Raw genomic sequence first — 8,931 nt, forward strand, 5'->3', positions numbered from 1 at the left:
GATGGTGGGATGGTGGGATGGTGGGATGGTGGGATGGTGAGATGGTGGGATGGTGGGATGGTTGTCCTTGCTTCTGGTGGACCTCATCTTAACTCCACTAATTGTTTTCTGCAATGGCTCAAACAAGGTAACATTCTGGGGTTCTGAGGGGGAGCAACAGTCAACTCAGTGAATCTCCCCTCTGCCCCAGTTCACGGCTTTGCAGCCCCGTCCATCTCAGCCACACCTGTCCCAGGAGCTTTCTCTTCCAATGGGGGAGGGGAGAAGGTCATTGTGAAAATCCTAAAATTCCCACTGACCCAGTCCTTACTTTATCTTACCCTACAGCACCTAGAGTGCTCAGCATCAGCAGCTGCCTGCAGCCTCTGGGCATTTCTTTCAGCCACTGTCCTCTGGTTTCTCCCGTCTGTGGGCCTTCTCCCTCCTCTTCTAGGCCTCCCTAGTAGGATTCCCTGAGCTTGACCCCATAGCCAGGCTGAGGCTAATTATGGGCCCGAGAGGAGACACAGAAGGAGCCTTTCTCCTGGAACGGCCTGCTCCTTGTTCACTGGCGTGTGCACACCCTGCTGCGGTTTAGGGGTTTTGAAGGCACATTCTGGGGTGGTACCATGCTTCTGCCCTTGAGCACAGTCTGTGCAGAACTGCCCTCTGCACTACGTAGTGCTCTCCAAGAGGGAGAGAATCCGGGCACACTTTAGCAAGAAACAAAGGAGGGTGTCAATGTGCCCAAGGCCTGACTGTCCTGGAGCTTGCTGACACGCACACCCGCAGGGGCCCTGTCCTCCTCAGCCAGGATTCAGGCATGGAGCTGGGAGTCTGCCTCCATGCAGCTGGCGCACGGCTTCTTACACAGGTCATTCGGTGCCCTGTGTCCCAGGCGCTCAGTTCTCGGGGATGCTGCCCTGCGTAGAGGGGTGTTCTCAGGAGCCAGGGGCTGGTGGCAGAACCGAGGGTCCCCAGGACTTCCCAGGAGGGCAGGACCGAGCCCTGAAGCCCGACCAGCCGCAGACAGAGCTGGCCCGTCCTTTCCCGGTTCTCCTAAGGTGGAGAATCAGAGCGCGCTGTTCATTCACAGTGTTTATTTTCCTTTTGGAAATGCCCCGGGCGGGCCAGGGTAGGGTTTCAGAGTTGTATTTGCCTTGGCTTGGCCGAAGACTTCCCCTTTGTAGTCTGTTTATTGAGAGTCCGCACACCCCCACACCCAGAACTACAGCAGCGGCTGGGCAAGCGGAATGAGAGCCTGGGAGGGCAGAATCGGTCTTCTTCATGTGCCTCAGCCTGCAGCTACCCCAAGGTCAGTCAGGCTGGCACAAGGCCACCTGAGCAGCCTCGGACAGTTCAGAACCATGGCATGTCCAGCTACAGCCTGGCCTGACCAGAAAGACAATGTGGTCTATTCTTTCAGGTCCAAATGTACAGCAGTACTTTTTTCCCTAGGTGATATTCGTTCGTTCCTTCCTTCCTTCCTTCCTTCCTTCATTCCTTCATTCATTGATTCTGACCACGCACGTGGCCCAGGAGAACCTCCAGTTCATTAAGCAGCTGAGAAGGCGTTTGAGGTTAAGGCCTTCCTGCCTCTACCTCCTGAATTTTGGCATTACAGGCGTGCACCAGCAAGTCTGGTTTATGAATTAGATGTGAGGGTTTGTGTAGACTACAGTCCCAGCCCAGCAGTGTTTGTTTGTTTGTTTGTTTGTTTGCAGAGCTGGCCGTTGAGTTCAGGGCCTTCTGCGTGTGAGGCGAGCACTCTGCCTATGGGCTATGTGCTCAGCGTTAGCTTGCCTGCCTACCTTCATTCCTTTTTTCTTTTTCTTTTTCCTTTCTTACTAAAGCAATTTGTTTCCCATAGTAAATTGCCGACTACCCTGAGGGTCCATGCTCCAGTACTTAGCTGTGAGAAGGCAGCGGATGGCAGCGGGATCCTCTGAGTTTAGAGCTGGGGGTGGGGGGGTGGGGGGGCGCAGGGAGGCGGTTCACTCAGCAGCAAAATGGCCACCTTGCATGTGCAATGCCCTGGGTTCGATCCCCATTTAAGTCCGTTTGTTTACCTGATCCAAAAAAGTCAACAGGGGCCAGCTGGTTCTGGAACTTGGTTCTGAAGCCTGCGACCTGCACTCGTAAAGGTCACACGACACGGGCTGGAAGGGTCAGTTCAGCCAAAGCCTTTCTGCTTTGGATGACTGCTAGGAAACACCACAGCACACTAACAGCAGGCAGAGCAGTGGTGGTTCCCGCCGCACTGCCCTGCCTTCTGGGACACCCTTGCCATCCTGTCACAGCTTCACATGAGAATTCGGGCAACAAGAGACTCAGTGAGCTCAGGCTTGCCCCAGATGACAAAGTTGGCAGGAGATAGAAGCCCTGGAGTGAAGGGGTCTTTCCCCCTCATGCTCGCACCAGTGGAAACCTGTTCTCTGCCAGGAGTGGCCTGAGGTGGAACCCCATTACACTGCACTGCTACGCGAAGGCAGGGAACAGCCAGGCCACACCTGAGTGCAGGACTCAGTCCCGAGGGGGACAGCGTTCACACTCAGCCAACAAGAGGATCCCAAAGAGACATATCCAAAGCCCTTGGCTCACAGAGTTGTGCGTGTCAAGCTACATTGCTGGGCACCCTGTGACTCATACACCTGTCACATCCTTCCCGAGTCCATTTCCAAGGACGCTGTGTGGGTGGGAATTCTCGAGGCGATGGTGGCATTTGGCTGAACCGGCGCCCCTGACAATCTCGGCTTCAGCTGGTCTATTGCTGCTTCAGTAGGGAGTTCCTCACAAGCCCAAATGCCCGAGTTAGATCACCAGGACCTGCAGAGCATCTGTATGTGGTGGTGGTGGTGGTGGTGGTGGTGGTGGTGGTGGTGGTGTGTGTGTGTGTGTGTGTGTGTGTGTGTAGCTAGCTCACTACAGCCTGGCAGCATCAGAGCACGCCGGAACAGAGAAAGACTCTGTCTCAAAAGAGGAGAAAGGGAAGGAAAGGGGAGGAAGGGGAGGAAGGGAAGGAAGGGGAGGAAGAGAAACAGAATCAAAACAGTTTGTATGACGTTACCAAAGAATTAGTAAAAACCCTAAAGAGAGGTTGATGACATCTGAAGAACGCCATGCCATCTGTTGCAGATAGGTCTCAATTAAAAAAATGTTAAACAGAGGGAAATGGATGGAAGGAAGGTGAAGGACATTTAAATGTGTGTTTTTCCTTCTTCTTTGGTTCCAGCCATTAAACCACTGATGACCACTGGATGGTGCTGTGATCCACAATTTCAGGCTCCAAAGGGCAGCCTGAAAGCCAAGTTCTGGGTGTGCTACCCTTCAAAGACAAAAGACTTAAAACGTTTCCTGGTGCATTGCTTTTCTGTGTTATGGCCTACCTGACACCTCATTAGGCGTGAGCTTAGAAGGTGAATGGTAAGGCTGTGTGGCACGGTGGAGAACGGGTGCTGCCTTTTATCCACACAGTTGCCATGCCACTCAAATTTCGCTGGCCAGCTGGAGGTGTGCAGAGATCCGGGACAATGACCAGAAAAGGCTGGCCCTAGATTTGGACGGAAGAATGTAAGCACATGCTGCCCACCCTGCTCAGATTACTCGTGGCTTATCAAAGACAAGCTAAGTGGAAAAGGGGATCTGGTAGGTTAACTCTGAGCCCCAGCCAGTGTTAACACTGAGCGTTGGCTCTCAGAACCTGCTTTCCCCTGTCGGGTATGTGTGGCTCCTTGGGTGAGTGACGCAGGCTCTAGAGCAGAATGAAAAGCCTGGATTCTCCTTAGAACAGCAGCTCGGCCGCTGGGACCGCCGACAGGTGGGGTAAACACCGAGAAAGCATCTGAAACTCCCACAGCAAAAACAAAGTGAGCTAAACGTAAGGAGAAGAAACTGGAACTAGGAGGTGCGGAGCACCTGCTCAGCCTGTGAGACGCCCCGTCACACACACACATGCACGAGCGCGCACACATATATACACACACACACACACACACACATACACACGCAGACATGTACCCACACATACCCGCACACACACACACATGCATACACACACTCACACACGCAGACATGTACCCACACATACCCGCACACACAAAACACAACCATATACACATGTGTGCACTCACACATACACACACACTCACATACACATGCTCTCTGTCTCTCACACACACCCTCGAGCACACACATACACAAACATACACACCGCAGACTGTGTGCTCTCAGGCAGTGAGGGCTGGAAGCAGCTCTTCTTGTTGACTTTGGAGCTCTCAGCCCAGAGTGGCCAAGAGCTAGAAGCTTCTGTGAACACGCTCTCTCCGCCACGCCGCCTTTCCTTCTGCCCCCTGCGGCCTGTTTGAAGGGGCAGAGCAGCAGCTGTGGGCTAACGGTGTGGAGCGCAAAGGAAGAACGCAGCACTACGCTTCCAAAAGCCAGTCTGCGTGCGGCTCAAGTTGTCGTGGAGGTGATGGGGGAGGCCGTGGAAAAATTCAGCAAGCTTTGGGGACGGGAAAGCTTTGGGGTGGCATTCTGTAAAGGCTGGAGGGCTGTCTGGGAAGATGGGGCGGGAGTGTCAAGAGAGGAAGCCAGGATAGAGCCGCTGAGACCCAAAGCATTCTTCTGTTCTAGGTCACCAGATGTGTTGTGAAGCTCGGTGGGAGAGGGCAGGGCCAGAACCTTCCGCTACAGGCCTTCCACTATGAGAACAGCCCAGCCTGGGGCCAGAACCATCCGCTAAGAGAACAGCCTAGCACGGGGCCTCCCGGCACACTTGGAAAGAAGCCATATCTTTTAGGCAGGTGAGCCAGCTGGGTGGTCCAAACCAGTAGGGAGAGGTGGGATACCCTTGTCCTGTAGCCACCTCCATGGGGCAGGGAAGGGCCAGGGAGGAAGTGTGGCATTTGAAGGCACCTGGAGTCAGGGGTGAGACCGTTGCCTGCAGAGCAGGGCTTGTCTGGCAGATGGGCGACATTACTCGTGAGGCTTTTGTTCTGCCAGGAGGTGGTGCAAATTCTTGCCAGAAATGTATTCTCTAGAGACTAGGGGAGGCTGCAGCTACCTGCCCTGGGGCCTTTCCTCCCACTAAGACATCCATTTATTTATTTAGAGAACTGGGCCTTTCATCTAAGTAAATATTGAGCAAATATTTAAAAAACACGGGTTTAAACAATCACAGTGTCAGCCTGCCTCGAGCTGGTCCTAGGCATGGCTGCTGTGTTCCTTCTGCTACGTCCTGACGTTCCATGGCTAACCAGGTGGGGGACTCCTTCCGCTAAAGTGAATACAGCTTCCTACTTGCACACTCAGCTCTTCTGGATGTCAGCCACCTCGGGAGGCCCCCAAGGGAAAGCCAAGCTGGTGGGATGTACCTGGGACTGGAAGGTGGAACTGGGAGAAGGATGGCTACACGGATCACGCTGACCACAGGGACGCTAGATGAGGCTCGGGGGAATCGTTCTTTGCCTCAGAGTAAAGAGGAATCACAAGTTAAGCATCTCTTGAGGATCCCTCATGAGGGTGTGAAGGAGGAAAAGTTACTGTTTAACTATTAATCCTCACACAGAAAATTCTCTCTCTCTCTGAAAATGTCTACAAGGCATTGCTTGTAGATGGATACCTTAAGAACCCAAACTAAATCTGCTAGAGGAAAAAGTAGGGAAGAGCCTGGAACTCATTAGCACAGGAGACAACTTCCTGAACAGAACACCAAGAGCACAGGCTCTAAGATCAACAATCAATAAATGGGACCTCATGAAACTGAAAAGCTTCTGTAAAGCGAAGGACACTGTTGTCAGAACAAAACAACAGCCTACAGGCTGGGAAAGGATCTTTACCAACCCTATATCTCACAGAGGGCTGATATCCAGAATATATAAAGAACTCAAGAAATTAAATGCCAACAAACCAAATAATCCAATTAAAAATGGGGTATAGAGCTAAACAGAGAATTCTCAATAGAGGAATATCGAATGGCAGAGAAACACTTAAAGAAATGCTCATCTTCCATAATCATCAGGGAAATGCAAATCAAAACGACTCCGAGATTCTATCTCACTCCTATCAGAAGGGCTAAGATAAAAAACTCAAGTGACAACACATGTTGGAGAGGATGTGGAGAAAAGGGAACCTCCTTCCTTGCTAATGGGAGTGTAAACTTGTACAACCACTTTGAAAACCAATGTGCTGCTTTCTCAGAAAAACTGGGAATAGCCATACCTCAGGACCCAGCTAAACAACTCCTGGGTATACATCCAAAAGATGCTCACTACACAACAAGGTCATTTGCTCAACCATGTTCATAGCAGTTCGTAATAGCCAGAAACTGGAAATAGCCCAGATGTCCCTCAGTCAAAGAATGGAAAAAGAAACTGTGGTACATTTACACAGTGGAATACTACTCAGCCATTAAAAACAAAGAAATCATGACATTTGCTGGCAAATGGATGGAACCAGAGAAGATCATCCTGAGAAAGACACACACAGTATGTACTCACTTACAGGTGAATTTTAGTCATATACTACAGGATAGACCTACTACCATGTACAGACTCCATGAAGATCAGTAACAGGGAGGACCCAAGAGAGGACACAAAGCTCCGTCAGAAGGAGAACCAGAATAGACAGAGGTGATGGTGGAAGAGCAGGAACAGGACCGTCAGAGCCAATCAACCAGGGCCCGGAGGGGCCTGTGGAGTCAACCAAGGAAAACATGTGGTCTGGACCTAGGTCCCCTTAGGGCATCTAAGCTTCACGTGGGCGCCCTGGTTAGGGGAGTGTGGGAAATCTCTGACGTGGACGAGGTTACCGGCTTTCTGATCACTTCGCCCTGAGGGGACTGCCCTCGCAGGCCACAGGGGAGGAAGATGAATTCAGTCCTCATGTGAATGGATGAGCTAGGGTATCTGGATGGGGGGGTCCCCTATTCTAAAGAAATAGGAGGAGGGAGGACATGGGAGGGTGGGTGGACTGGGAGGAGAGGAGGGAGGGGCCTATGACTGAGATGTAAATTGAATTGATAATAATAAGAAGAAGAACCCAGACTCAGCGCTGACCGCTTCACCACCTCTGGAACTCACAGTGATCTTGCAGGTTAAATTTTTAAGTCGCTGCTGCCTCTGCAGCCTCTGGCCCCCGGAGCTGTCCAGGCTCTGCAAGGGGAAGTTACGCCAACACCTAGAAGCCAGTTTTACCCAGAGTTCAGCTGGGCTCCTGGCTTCCTCATTCTCAAATGTGCCAACCATGGCTCCATGTCAAACAAACACGGGGCTCCAGGGACAGCCTCTCACCAGACTGGAAAAGGCAGCGGCAGCCGCCTTCAGAGGGAACACTGGCTCGCTACTTTTCCCCCCTTTTGGCCACTTCAGCTTTGAGTAGAAACTGGAACAAGAATTATAATGATACATGCTTATGGATTTTAAGTAATTAATCCCTCAGCGTCCTCTTCTGAGGGGAAGCTTGCTACCCACCTCATACATCAGGCAAGCAGGAGGCCATGTGGCTAGGCTGGGCTGGGTGGTCGCTGGTGTCAGCGGAAGAGCGGAGACCGTGGCTTCGACAGCCTTTGGCTTCTTGGCTCTTGTCCAGATGGCTGGGCCCAGCAGAGCCTGGAAAGGTGACACGTGAGAAGCTGAAATGGGCCAGGCCGTCAACGTCCAGGAACAGTTGCCTGAAGTTCGGAGGGCAGGGATGGCACCTCCCCCCCCCCCCCCCCCCCCCTCCTCTTCGAGGGGACAGAAGCCATTATTGCCAGGAGTCCACCTATCTATCATTGCCAGTTGCTGCATTCTGCAAAGAAACTCTCCCTGGAAGAAAATGCCGAGTGGCCGAACCCCAAGGTGCAAGGCCCTGTGATCCAATAGTGGAGGGGGGGCGGGGCAGCAGAAATATTTGCTGCAGTACCCACCCAGGGGCTCGGGCCACTAGTTACAGGGCAGGGTAGCACGTGGCTTTCTTGGTAACACTGAGCAAGCTGGCTCCAGCCTGCTTAAGAACATTCTTTTGATTTTTAATGTTTCATTTATTTGTGAGGGGTTAGAGACATTTATGTTTTAACCTTTAGGATGCCAGCCTAGCCTTTGAACTTGTCAGAACAGCAAGCTGTAAAATGCGTGCTGCTCAGGAGTCAGGCTGGCTCGTAACCACTGAGCCGTTTCTCCAGGCCCAGGCTGACTCCTTAAGACGTGTCCAGATGCAAGGCATCCAGACACAAGCAGGCAAGCAGAAGGAAAACAAATGAATGAAAAAATAATAAAAAGTATATAAATAAATAAATAAATAAATAAATAAATAAATAAATAAATAGGTCCATTGAGATCCTTCAGACTCTGCTGACCTCTGGCTCCCTCTTCTAGCTCCTTTTCGGACCTGGCTAGACTGGCTTCCTCATAGGTCCTGGGAAGGGAGCTCATTCTGGAGACTCACATACCATCTTTACATTACATTTATATTCTCACAGTAGGTTTTCACTTGATTCCTTTTTATCTGTTTGCAGCGGCACTTTTCTGGGCAAATTAGAGTGGGGTGATGGGGGTGGGCAGATGAGAGGAGAAAGCAAACTCCGCCATAGCTGTGCCGAGGGAGGGAGGATGGTAAAGACACAGGGAGACCCCAGGAGAGGAGCCTCCAAGCCCAGTGGGTGGAGACACCAAAGCTTCAGGCTGCTAAAGGGGTACAGGCTGAAGCCCCAGCAAGAACTGCTTGTCTCCACGCGTGAGCAGGCATGACCAGGGTGCTCCTGGAGCCTAGCTCTCTCACTGACAGTTCCACACTCAATGTCCACCTAACCTCAACCCCCGTCGCCTTGCATTACTGCCCAGCTTCTGTGTGTGGGTGTCCTGGTTCCCCGGTTCAGTTCTAGGTTTCTTAGTAGTCCAGGACATAATTTTCACAATCGATAGTAATGAAAGCGATTGACTAAAATCTCCCCGAGTGCGCTATAGAGATACAGCT

The 8,931-nt window shown here is 51.7% G+C and overlaps 1 protein-coding gene across 1 annotated transcript in view; it reads right to left on the reverse strand.

Moving 5' to 3' along the window:
* The window catches only part of Cldn14 (claudin 14), a 23,430-nt gene extending 15,929 nt beyond the window's left edge, over positions 1–7,501 (reverse strand). Inside the window, exon 1 of the mRNA XM_055614890.1 lies at positions 7,449–7,501. The gene's annotated coding sequence lies outside the window, so the exon portion shown is untranslated. The remainder of the gene's footprint in view (positions 1–7,448) is intronic.
* Between the last annotated feature and the right edge of the window lie 1,430 nt (positions 7,502–8,931).

Source organism: Psammomys obesus, unplaced genomic scaffold (genome assembly GCF_907164565.1).
Source record: "Psammomys obesus unplaced genomic scaffold, mPsaObe1.curated_primary_1811, whole genome shotgun sequence".
Lineage (NCBI taxonomy): Eukaryota > Metazoa > Chordata > Mammalia > Rodentia > Muridae > Psammomys > Psammomys obesus.